The sequence below is a fragment of the Lacerta agilis genome, chromosome 5, assembly GCF_009819535.1.
Source record: "Lacerta agilis isolate rLacAgi1 chromosome 5, rLacAgi1.pri, whole genome shotgun sequence".
In the NCBI taxonomy this organism is placed as follows: Eukaryota; Metazoa; Chordata; class Lepidosauria; order Squamata; family Lacertidae; genus Lacerta; species Lacerta agilis.
The window spans coordinates 59,466,540-59,480,166 of NC_046316.1; positions in this window are offsets into that span (position 1 = coordinate 59,466,540).

Below are 13,627 nucleotides of genomic sequence, written 5' to 3' on the forward strand. Positions count from 1 at the left end.
AAAAGACCCATTACTAGTTCTGAGGTAAAAAAAAAAGAGTAATAAAATGAAATAAATAAGCTAGATGTAAAAATATTTAAAATTATAAAATTATAAAACAATACAATATATAAAATTATAAAACAATAGTTGCAATGAGGAGACGAATGTGTAGATGCAACACTGCCCTCTGGTGGATGGAGTCAAACTATGTATGTCTCTCTCTAGGCAGGAAGCAGCAAGGGAGAGTTTCCTGTTTGGTGGAAGGGATGGGTTTTTAGCAGGAAGAACCCAAGTTATGTCTTTGTGGCTGCTTTCTTTTTCATAGTCATTGTATGTGTGCAGCAGAGTGACAACCATGAAGTCCTACACTGATTTGCTACAATACAAAATAAGCAAAAGAGTACTTAAAGGGAAACATAAGAAGCTAAAGAAAGTCAGAATCAGGAGAGGAGGAAAAAAGGCCTTAGAGAGATGAAAGAAGGATGGCATTAGAGGGACACAAATAAGGAGATACAATGAAACATGAACAATACACAGTATTAGAAGAGCCAGTAAAAAAATTCTTGAAAGGAAACTGGCTAAAATCCTAAACAGACAGAAACTCAGATGAAAGTTAAAGAATGTGAGGCTTGATTTATGGTCTATTTTGAATGTATTGTTGTTTATAGGCCAGTTTTCGCACCTGCTCATTGTGAGAAATTCTCATTCACATAACTAAAAGTACAACTCTATGCATGTCTAGGCTAACTGTTTCAGAAAGCTGTCTTGTCTCCTTGACCTACAGACATGGTACTCTTGAGAAGAACCCTGAGTCTATACAGAAAAGAGGCAATGGAGCAGGTGGTGCTCTGAAACTTATTTTTGTGATATGTTTTAAAGTGTCTGATAGCATGGAGAACCCGTGCTGGCCCTATAGTTTGACAGTACAGTATTCTTTTTTACATGCTTTCAGCACTGCTGGAAGACACTTGGAGGCCATGTGATAGCCTGGCATGTGATCATACTAGTTATATATAATAATGCTAAGAACATGGGAAGGTGCCTTACACCGAGTAAGAACATTGCTCTGTCCAGTTCTTTATTGTCTATGCAGACTGGTAATGGGTCTCCAGGGTTTCAGGAAAGGATTCTCCTCCAGCCATTCCAGGATATGTCAGGGACCTTCTCCATGCAAATCAGATGTTCTACCACTGAGCCACTGTTCTCCCCCAAAGAACTGTGGGGTATATGTGAAGAGTAAGTGTACATGATCTTTTACCAATGGCTAAAGTGTGTGGGCTGCATATTTTTGAGTTGGGGTAGAGGATGCTATAATTCTGTTCTGTTTTACTAGCAACATGTCAGTTATGTATCCATTGCAAGTCCAGGCTCCATGGTCCAGAGTCATGAAGGTTTTGGAGCATTTACATTTGGATTACAATTACATTTTGGAGCATTCTCATGGGACTAATACAGGATTTGCAGGCACCCATGTGGTGATCTCCTTTCTTTTTCACTGATTGATTCCTGCAGTCTTGGTTTGTTCATGAACTAAGGACAAAAGCAACTGCCATACATGTGAAGTAGAGGCTGATCCTCTCCACAATTCACAGGTGTATAAGCAATTAATCTCTCTCACTGTCCAGATCGTGCGATGTCACTCCTTAATTTCTGACTTCCTGCCTAGTCTCAAAATCTAGCACAAACTGCCTGTCCTGGCCTTAGAAGTAATCCATGGTTTCCCTCCCTCCCAATAGATGTCCTTTCTGTGACCTTCTCTCACCATCTCAGCCATCCTCAGCCATCTGAGGAAGTCCTGCTCCTTCAAACATCTCCACCTTTCTCCCTTGCCTTTTCCTTATTCTCTTTCCCCCGTTCCAACCCAATAGCAACAGTGAAGCATTACATCTGAGACTGAATTTGGTTTCCCAAATTCCCAAATTGGGGGTGTGGTGGGGGAAGAAATAAGTTCTGGGGTCATGTGGTATTGATGGAAAGGTCAGTGATTTGCAAATAGAATCAAATGAGACCCTTGGGCAAAAATTTCAGCAGACATAGTGGGACTTCTGCCGGGGCAGTTGAATATATTTTGCTGCCCAAGTTGAAGGACAAGATGGCACCCCACTCCCATTCCATAAAACGACCTGATTGGCAGTTAAATCTTGCTTCAAAGCTAGCCATGGGAGAGCATCCTCCATTGTACCTGAGAGCAGGAGAATAGCTGTGGTGGTGTAGGGCAGGCCATGTGGCACACACAGCTCCACCCCCACATCCTGCTGCCAACCCTTCAACATCGGCTACCTTGGGAAGCCACCTGACTCTGCCTAATGGTAGGGGGTGGTCCTGTTTGTGGCTCTAATTCTCTGGTGTGTTTTCCCTGTGTTAAGTTCACTTCTATGAAATAGGTCTTGGGGCAATTTCTAAAGTGTGTTGATCCTTCCTTCCTTCCTTCCTTCCTTCCTTCCTTCCTTCCTTCCTTCCTTCCTTCCTGTGCTGTTTGAGAGTGAATTGTTTTGGTAAGCAACAATGATGCATAACCGCTAAGGAGTGGTGATGGAAGGGAAGAATAATAGCTTAGAATGTGCCGAACTCATAACCTTATGAATGAATGAAAGAACAAGCTGTTACATTGCCTTCTAAGAAATGTTGCCTCTCCTCCTTCTCATTGAAACTACTGCCTGCCTAGAACCTTTCTTACTAACCTATGCTTGGCTTCCTACCTTGGAACTCAGTGGGGCAGCACAGGAAGCAGTACAGACTGTCTTTTCCAAGGTTTGAGTGATGCATCTCTCTCTTTAAGGGGGCCTGCTTATGGGCAGAGATAACACATTTAGTGCCAGCCTGGAAGGCGGGAGATGAAAACACTGGGGCCCTGATCAGTGCAGCGGTGCTTGACTGCCTCTTTCTATCTCTCTCAGGCCCAAAGACAGCTGAGCAATAATCTCACCAGTCCCTGACTGCAGCAGGGAAATCCATGACTTGGCAGCTCATAGGACTCTGGCAGCTGCCCAGGAAATATGGAAAACTCAGGAATTCCAAGCAGCACATTGGACAGGTTTTTTGCTACCCTCCAGTGCACGGCAGGTTTTGTGGTGATTGTCTACTTAAAACACTTCATTGTCACCTTAGCCAAGACACATCAGCCAGGAAATTACCTGCTCTGACTGTTGTTGAGCAATGGTTGGTTCCACATTTCACAGGTCATAGAGTAATAATGTAGTGCAGGGGTCACCGATGTGGTGCTTGCAGGTTCCAGTGTGTGTTGGAGAAACCATTGTGGCACCTGCAAAAGGTCTCAATAAATATCCCCTCAAAAATCCACAGTGCACAAGAGGCTGCTTGTTCTTCCTGCTCAGTTCCTTTCCTACACTGAAAGCTGCACTTCAGGGTTGGCACTCGAGGCAAACTACAAAATGGCAGGAAACAAGTGGGGAGAAAAGTTCTACAACAGGAACAAAGGGGGGAACAAATCGGGTATAGGGTGGGAGGAGACCAGCAGTGCCTCCTATTTACCGAGATGCGGCTGTGGAGGCTGCCAAGGAGGTAACAGATCTGGCTTCCAAAGAGGTGATGCGTTCCTTGGAGGCTGGATTTGCTGCCCCTTATATCCTGCCACCTGAGGTGGGTTGCCTCGCCTTACCTCATGGGTGGGCCTGCCCAACCCTACCCTTTAAACATGATTATTATTTATTTCATGTACGAATCACATGCCCATCTGTTATTGGATGCCAGGATTGGTCACACACCCTCTCTTCCATTCTGAACAGAGGAGAGGTGCAAACATCACTGTGCTGTGATTCAGTGTGGCAGTAGCATTTCCCCCCTGTTGATGAGGGGAGGGGAGTCTGGGGGGCATTGTGGTCTTGTATCTTATTCTGCTATTTTAGATGTGGCAGCCATTTTGTGCTATACCGCACACCCCACAGCAGCCATTTTGTGACTGGCACCCATTACACTTCCACAGAACCCCAAATGTGCCCACTCGCTCCCAAAATGTTTGGCAACTCCTGATGAAGCAGGACATAAATACCAGTAACATATGCTGCTTATTTTGTGTACCAACTATGCCCACAGAGTGCAGTCAACAGGGGCCAGGGGCATTAACCAACCTGGTGGTTGCTGAGGATGGTTGTAGCACCAGTGTAGTCTACACAGTGTCCTCAGCAGGTTTCTTGATTTCCACATAGGGTTGTCCCAAGGAAAAGCTACCTAGAGAGGTGCTGCCATGCATGTGAAAATGGAACAGACACCATACCTGAGAATGCGCCTGTGCGTTTAGAACTGGGAGGGAGCTTCATCCCCCCCCCTTTAAGGCTGGGGTTGCTTCCTATTGAGCCTTACCTTTGCTGAGGAGGTCTATACAGGCAGAGAACTTGTGGTGCCTCCAGCATCAAGTCTGGATTACAGAATCCTATGTGGAGGTCAGAGAGGGGAGAGCTGTTAGCAAGGATTTTCACTATCTGAATGAAAGCTTTAGGATTTCCCTTCACTTCAAAGAAGAGATGCCAATAGAAGCACATCCTTGCCTTGTCACATTGGTAGGCAGAGGCAGTATTAGCATCATTGACATGTAAGCAGAGGAAGCCAGGGGCTCAGAACTGTGGTTCCACGCTGTCACAAACTCACAGGAATTTTTTTTCAAAGCATTGCACCGAGATTCAGCCATGCAACTCCCATTGACTTATGTATTAGTAAAACAGCTAAATCCCCACGCACCACTTTGAACATTTCTCCTTAGGAGACTGAAAGGGACAGCAAGCTTCTGTTTTATTAGATCTAAAAGGAGAATTAAAGGAATATTTGTGTGGGAGTCAAGGAAACCTGCAGCATTATCTTTGCCACTCTCTGCATCCTCCTGAATGATCAGTGCTGGCCCCAAGTACCCCCACGATTAACCTAGCAACAGGGGGAGGGGACTTTCCAGGAAGTTATAGTTTGTTGTTTTTAAAACTTGCTTGCCACTCAATGTATTCTCTGGGTTTTACTCAGTCAACTGTGAATTTATCTTATGGATCAAGTGCCAGATTCCTCAGTTTAACAAAGCCCATTCCCTGGCATTTTGTTCCCAGGGAATAAATGGAGGGCAGGTGTTGTTGTTGTTGTTGTTGTTGTTGTTGTTGTTGTTGTTGTTTCAATGAATTCTGCTGGAAGAGAGGAACAGGAAGTTATCCAGAGCAATGAAACCTAGAGATCTTTGAGTAATTTGAACTTTGAAATTTCTTCCACGAAATGGTCAGATCCAGAGCCCTTAGCTATATCCACCAGACCTCACAGTTCTTTAAATGTTATAGTTACAGGTAGGTACGGTAGCCGTGTTGGTCTGCCATCGTCAAAACAAAATAAAAAATAAAAAAATTCCTTCCAGTAGCACCTTAGAGACCAACTAAGTTTGTTCTTGGTATGAGCTTTCGTGTGCATGCACACTTCTTCAGATACCAATGTTAAGATAACTTTAAATGTTATGATACAGTTCTCAGAAGTTTAAATGCATTTAAAAGAAAAGGCACATTTAAAATATATTGGCACATGTTAAATTGCAGCTTTTCCTGCCAGATGAATAGATCTCTGCCACGGGTGTCCACTTTGTATCGTTTATAAAGTAATCATCTGGCTTTTTGTGTGTGTTACTTTTAACTGTTTTTTTTTTAAGTAGTTTTTATTGTATTCTGTACATCACCTTGAGGTATATATGTGGAAGGTGATCAATAAATAACAACAACATTTAAATATTTATTTTTAGAGGACTTTAAAAAGAACAAAATCCACAGATTAATGCAGAAATGGAATGGGATTATGGGTAAAAAAAATGCAGAGATGACAGAGATAAAAAAAAAACAGGCAGTTTTGTCCACCCATACTAAAATCTCATCCCCTGACCATTGGTCTTCTGAGACCTCTGCAGGCTCTGTCTAGTCTATTTCACAAATGTCCACCCCATTGCACAAATAAAATAATGTTTCTTAGCACCTTCTGAAGTTTTTGTCCTTCTGTCTTTGATCTCAAAAATCGTTGTTTCCCACCCTTTCTTCTTCTACTTCTTCTTCTTCTTCTTCTTCTTCTTCTTCTTCTTCTTCTTCTTCTTCTTCTTCTTCGGCAACTGATAAGGCTTTACTGGGATTGTTGGGATGCTTTCCTGTTTGGTGGAACCAGGAATTCCTAAGTAGATGTGGACATTTTATTAATGCCATCACCACAAAGCTTCTGTCTAACAAACTGAACTCTTATCATCTCACCCTCCTCCCCGCCTCTGTGCAATGGCAGGGGACCACTTTTCCTTGCAAATTGATGTTCAAAGATAATAAGGGTTTTTTTTTTACACATCCCCTTGAAATGCGATATTATTTGCACAACATTCTAATAACATTTGGTTCTTTGTTTGCCTAGGCTATAATTGCTTCTACATGCAAATAGTGTGCCTTGAATAAATGAAGACTTGACTCATTCATGATGCTTCAGTCTCCTTTTTTTCTTTTTCGCTCTAGGATACACAGACAGCCGGGGCCATTGCACATTTATCCATAAAGGTGCGTTGCATTTCCTACAGACATCACATTGGCAAGTCTATCGCCTTGATATTTTGAAAGCAGCATCTTTATTACTCAGAAGGGTGAGGCTAATCAAAGCCTTTCTGGTGGGGGGTTTTCACATGCCTGATTTAGTGCTGAGGCTGCTGTGTCTTGGAGTAAATGTATGTGAGTCTATGGCTTTTCAAAACCATTTCATGTGTACAAGCCTTCTGATTTCCTGGACTCAGCAAAGAGAAGTTGCCTTTCTTCCATTTACGAATATATATATTTTATTGGTTTATCATAAACATATGTACAAGCTAACCACATAATCATACAAAGAATAACAGAAGCGTACATGGAAGATATTCAGTACACATAAAAAAACCAAATTATAGAGATGCAGTTCTACATATAGCCAAGATTTTAAGATGATTCTATATAGCCCAACCACAATGAAGAGTGTGTCATAGGAGGAATACTTACTGTATGTGCCTTTCTGATGTCGACTTTTCAAACCCTAAAACCTTGTAAGTTTTGTGCTGTGTAAATAGGAACCTGTGTTTTATATCTAACCTAAACCCAATATCCTTTCTTTCAGCAGATCTACACTCTGAGGGCCATTTGTTGTTATTGTATTAGCAGTATTTATAAGCCTATTTTTAAAACTGCAAAAGCTATCCCCGTTATTGCTCACAGATTATAAAATGTATAAAGGAGAATGCCACTGCAAAATAGAATTAGAACAAAAATAGAACTTCAAACTGGCGTGAACTTCCTCAGGGTGGGCGTGCCATGATTTTCGTGCCCTTGTCAAAAAGCTCCTGACTTAGGTAGCCAAACTGTGAACAGCAAAGAAACCTGAAACATGACCTACTGTATTAGGAAGATCTCCTGCTAAGGGTAGGTTCATATGAGAGCAGGCAGTCCTTAGGTGTCCTGGGTCTAGATCTAGACCCAGAAAATCTGTGGTCCGCCATATGTTATTGTCCTATACTTATCATCATCCCTGTCCATTGGCTAGGCTGGTTGGGACTAATGGGAATTTGAGTCCAACATTGTTTGGAGGGTCACAGATCCTTCATACCTGGCTTAGGATTTTAAAGATCAACATCAAAACTTTGAACTGGGCCAAGAAACCAACTGGGAGTCAAAGAAGCTAATTTCAAACTGTGAGATGTGTTCCCTACGTCTCCTCCAGTTGTAACTGTAGCAACTGTGTTTTGAACCAGTTGTAGTTTTCAAGAGATCATCAAAAAAATGCAGACTGTGTCTTACTTTGGCATCCACTCAGCTCTGCAGCCTGTGGTCCCTGCTTCCAATTCCTCTGCTTCTTAGTACGTTGGCCACTTATCCTCTGAATTCCCATCTTTCTGTTCCATAGTCACAGCATTAATTCAGTAGCTCCCATAAAGAGCTGGTTCACTCATCTGTTTCCCGTTGCACTAAATGTCTTATAAGCAAAAGCAAACACCTAGATCTTGAGCTGCTACTAATCAGAGTGTGGTTATTTCCCCCCATTATCATGCATTGAAGGGTGAAAAAGGGGGGAAGATCCACTATTTAACCATCCTGACGGTGGCTTGGTTTGTGCACAATCACTTTCCCCATACCTTGAATGGTGCTGCATATTTACCGGGTATTATCTCTCTCCCTTCCTGTCCTCCTCCCCACTCCTTTGCCTAGCTATTAAGTCCCAAATTAAGGGTTTAAGGCCTTTTAAAGGTTATTCTGTAATCCCACTCCCAATGTCATTTGTAATTCATGGTATATTTTCCAGTGCCTTTGGGTCAATACGGGCAGCCAAAATGTGACGCTGTATTCAGGTCATGATACTTTGGCAGTATATTTTTTAACTTTTCGCAATTTGTTATTTTAACATTCTGTTTGCCTTCTCTACAGTGATACTGCAGATTGTGTTCACTGACCTGCATGACTTGTGACCCACCAAGATGAAGTCAGTCTACTGCTCATATATTTTTGGCCTGTCTGGTGCTTGACTGCTACTAATTTGCAGTCTCTGTTTTTGCGGTGCTAGACAAGTAGCACATAAAAAAAATTATAGCATCCCAAAAACAGGCTGTGGGTTTCATTCAGCTTGGCAGGTCATAAGTTTTGTGAGACTGTAGATCTCATTCCTGAATGACTAATTAAGAAATAAACACTCATAGGGAGCTGCCTTACACTGAGTCAGACGATTAATCCATCTAGCTTAGTATTGTCTATGGCTCTCAGCCTATGACTGACCAAGGCTCTCCAGGATTTCAGACAGAGTCCTCTCCCAGCACAACCTGGAGATCTCAGGGACCTTCTGCATAAAAAGCAAATGCTCTTCCAATGAGCTATGGCCCTTCCTTCAGATTAAGACCTATACTTCTCAGAATTTTATTTTGTTTGTCTGCTGTTGCCTCGGGAATTCTTCTCAGTCTGGAAACACCAGTTAACTGAAGGAGCGTCTCCACCCCCATCGTTCAGCCTGGACACTAAGGTCCAGCCTATTATTATTATTATTAACTAGATTGGTACGAAGGCCAAGTGAAAACTATTTAGTCAGAATTGAAAATGGATGAAGAACCCATAACATGCGATCACTTGGGACCTAGCAAGATCCACACTTACATCTTGCTTAAGTTGAGATGTGTTTCCAAATGGAACATTCTGCCACAAATAATCTCGCGCAATTATGAATTTGTTAGTAATATAACTGGATTTCTCTCTGAACACTATAAAGCGCGAACAGTTCCACTGAAAATGATCAAATTTTATAATGATTGGTGTTCTCATTGGCTGCTCCTTAGTTGGTATTCCATCCCCCATAGTGGATAGTGCCTGGATATCTACTGGAAAAGTTAGTAGATATCATCATTAGTCTGGTTGCAGGAGTCTGGACCAGGTTACAGCCATTTGTAAAAGGAGTTATAAAGGGGGCTATGAATCCAGGATGCAACAGCACAGGAATGTGTTTCGATTAACCTGACCGAGAACAGTAAATTAAAAGCAATTATAATCAAAGATCATCCTAACATGTTGTTAATCCATTCTTAGGAATGTTGTTGTTTAGTTGTTTAGTCATGTCCAACTCTTCATGACCCCATGGACCAGAGCACACCAGGCACTCCTGTCTTCTACTGCTTCCCGCAGTTTGGTCAGACTCACGTTGGTAGCTTCGAGCACACCGTCCAACCATCTTGTCCTCTGTCGTCCCCTTCTCCTTGTGCCCTCCATCTTTCCCAACATCAGGGTCTTTTCCAGGGAGTCTTCTCTTCTCATGAGGTGGCCAAAGTATTGGAGCCTCAGCTTCAGGATCTGTCCTTCCAGTGAGCACTCAGGGCTGATTTCCTTCAGAATGGATAGGTTTGATCTTCTTGCAGTCCATGGGACTCTCAAGAGTCTCCTCCAGCACCATAATTCAAAAGCATCAATTCTTTAGTGATCAGCCTTCTTTATGGTCCAGCTCTCACTTCCATACATCACTACTGGAAAACCATAGCTTTAACTATACGGACCTTTGTTGGCAAGGTGATGTCTCTGCTTTTTAAGATGCTGTCTAGGTTTGTCATTGCTTTTCTCCCAAGAAGCAGGCGTCTTTTAATTTCGTGACTGCTGTGATCATGGAACCCAAGAAAGTAAAATCTCTCACTGCCTCAATTTCTTCCCCTTCTATTTGCCAGGAGGTGATGGAACCAGTGGCCATGATCTTAGTTTTTTTTTATTTTGAGCTTCAGACCATATTTTGCGCTCTGAGGTTGTTGATATTTCTTCTGGCAATCTTAATTCCGGCTTGGGATTCATCCAGTCCAGCCTTTCGCATGATGAATTCTGCATATAAGTTAAATAAGCAGGGAGACAATAAACAGCCTTGTCGTATTCTTAGGAATATGGTTGGTTAATTGCTGATACTGTGGCAGGAGAAATTGCCTAATTGGTAGTGATTCTTCCCAACAAAGGGCATTAATATGGAATGTTAAGCTACTAGATATTTTGCTGCACAGAGCTTTGAACATGCTGTTGGAGACAAGAATGCCACCAGTCAGCCCTGACACCTGGGAAAACTAGTGGAAGACCGCACCAGCTTCATTGGTTTTATATCATTGTAAACTATCTCAAAAACACAGCTGTATTTGTTTAAGAGTTTGTTTGCTTTTAAAGTTCTTCACCTTTCTACGCTGGTACCACACTGATAGGCTCAAACTGGTACCACAGGGTAGAAGGAATTTGGATTTTGATCTTATTAGAATTCGAGAAGATATCTTAATGTTGTATATGTTATGTGTTGAGAACTTATTTTTATATAGTTGGTTTTTAAATTGTTGTAACATGAGAAAGGATGGGATTAAAAACCCAAATTAATATTCATAAAGCACTTATCTGACTGGGGGGAATTGTGATATTTGTTTTTGCAGATAGAACTCAAATCTGTGCAATTATACTGAATGACTCATCAGGAAAAGAAATCTGGAGTGAAAACTAGAAGCTATCCTTAGTATTTATGCAGATTTGACGTGTGTGCATATGTGTGTAGAAATCATTCTTTAAGATTACTGTACTTCTGAGGTAAAGTTTTGTTTTGAAGAATTGTATATGAACTGTCTAGGGCTCCAGGCTTTCTATTATGAGCTGTGTATGCCTGGTATTAGAATGAGAGCTGCAGGTGCCTGCCTGACAGCTAACTGTCACATCACCAAGAAAACCAAAATAGTTTTGAGAGCGAGGTCCTGTATATACACAGAGATAAAGGATTGAAATCTGGTAGGTTTTTATTGGTCAAGTCAGTTGACATTCTGCCTCATTCCATTGGACCAGAGTGGTGGCTTGATGAAAGGGGCATCTTTGAAGCGATTGGCTGGAGAGAGGCCCCAGGTGGAAATTATAGGGCAAACTTGAACCAGAGTGGAGTCAATCTTCAAGGAGAGTCACTGTGGGTTGGTTGTTGATAAGAGGAAGACTGTGGCCATCATGGGAAGAAGACAGAACTTCTTATGTTCTTATGAACATCATGGCTTGGAAAAACTGAGAAAACTCAAGAATTGAAATCATTGGCTGGATCTGAGGAGGTATATGAGGGAGTGAAAATGTCCAGAGAGGCAGCCTTCAAGAGTCAGTGGAGTTGTGAAGCTCCTGAGGCAGGAGAGATTGCTGGACCAAGGTGAAAACTATATGAGAAGTCCTAACAGAAACCTGAGAGACTTCAGAGATCAATAGTTGAGGGCCAGAGTGGAGACTGCAAGTGTAGTCCTCAGAGCCTAGTTGATGAGTGCTAACTGGATTGGAGCGTGTAAAGGAAATTGACAATAGGTTTTATATAGGGAGAGGAAATGAATACCTCAACACTGTCTTCTTAATGATACAATAGAGATAAATACATTGTATGACAAAGGAGCTGTGGCCTGACCATGTTTACAAGAAAGAAGGTATCTATATAGTTTTCAAACAACAATGTATTGTGGCTGGAATGCTGGGGACAATGCCTGAGTAGTGGAAGCACAATTTTGGGTGACAATGTTTGTATCACCCACAGGAAACGAGTGACATCTATTCTCCCATTGTACCCTGCAAATGATTGTGTGTTTCTTAGTTGTGAGTCCAACACTTCATGATCTCTTTGGCATGACCTTGGGGGATGATTCCTCATTTTCAGATATTTGGAGTGGGAAAAAGGATTGCCCTCTGAACCAGCCCCAGATGTACCTACTACCCTGGAAGGGTACCCAAGAGGTTCATACCAGTGTACCTGAAGGAGCATCTCCAGCCCCATCATTCAGCTCGGACACTGAGGTCCACCTCTGAGGGACCAAAATCTACATGCCTGAAACCATCACATGCAAAGACACTTGGTACAATTTCCTCTTCATAAGCATCCAATTGAATCCTTTTTAAATAAATGTAAATAAATTTGCATATTACCAAAAACCTAAGTGTTTGAGAATATATGGGAATATGCAGTGTGAGATGACTTACAACTGAATAAATGTTACCATTTTCTCCTTCATTCTCCATTACAGTAACATACAAGACTCCTATTAGTAAATAAATAAATAAGCAAACAAGTGTGACCTTAACTTGCAGCTCCACCACTTAGAATTTGTTGTTACTGATTAAAATGGTCCTCTCCTGATGAATCAAGTCAGGCTTTGACTGATTAATCTAACTGTCAAACCAGTCAAAGCTTCCAGCTCTAATTTTCATTATGATACTTTACATAAAGATCACTAACCAAGGACACAAGTGTAATCTGTGTCATACCCAGCTCAAAAGCCAAAACGACAGAGACCCAGAAAATCCAGTGTTCCTGAAAATACCACAGCAGATCTTCTGCATAAAGAAGAGGATCACAATGGGCTGTAGTAAATCTAGGAAACAACATCAATACAACTTTATTATATTTAAACACCCTCCCCAGAAAAGCTAGTGATACCAATAATTGGAAGGGGCTCCATATTACTAAGCAGGAACAAGTTAAAAATCCAGAAAGATGTTTTTAAAATTGAGAAAGATAGTTAACACAAATTTATGCTACATTGTGTTCTGTGTGCCATATAATCCTTATCATATATAGAAAATACTAATGCCCGGTATAAATAATACTTAAATATAATGCAGCTGCCTAGAAATGTGAAGCAATAAATGCTGGATGAATATTGGACTAAGTTTAAGTATTTTAGGATATATGCTGATATAGTTCAGATAACCACATTTTACGTACTGCCACAATGTTCCATATAATAAGTAGACCCTCCACAAATAGTATCTGCATGTTGTTGTTGTTTTTAAAAATACTGTTTTTAAGAACACTTCAAGTTTCTCCACCTTTAAGAATACAAATGGCAGCCTCACCCAAAAGAGACAGAAACGGACTTATTTGAAACATGAAATGGAGATTCCTTATATTCCAGTATTCTTAGCTTCAAGCTCAGGCAGCCCATGACAAAATAATAGAATTATTTGTAATCTACTCTCTCTAATATCTCCAATTACTGTATATTTTGGAAGAATAGCAGGGGGGCAAGGCAGAAGTCATACACCCAATTTTCACATGTTGGCCTACTACTTAAAACGTCCTGCCGCTTCCCATTCTGTACCACAAATCCTCCCCACTGCTTTCTTTCCACAATACTTACTGCTCATGAAAATGTATAGGGCAATAAGCCCCACCACAGCAC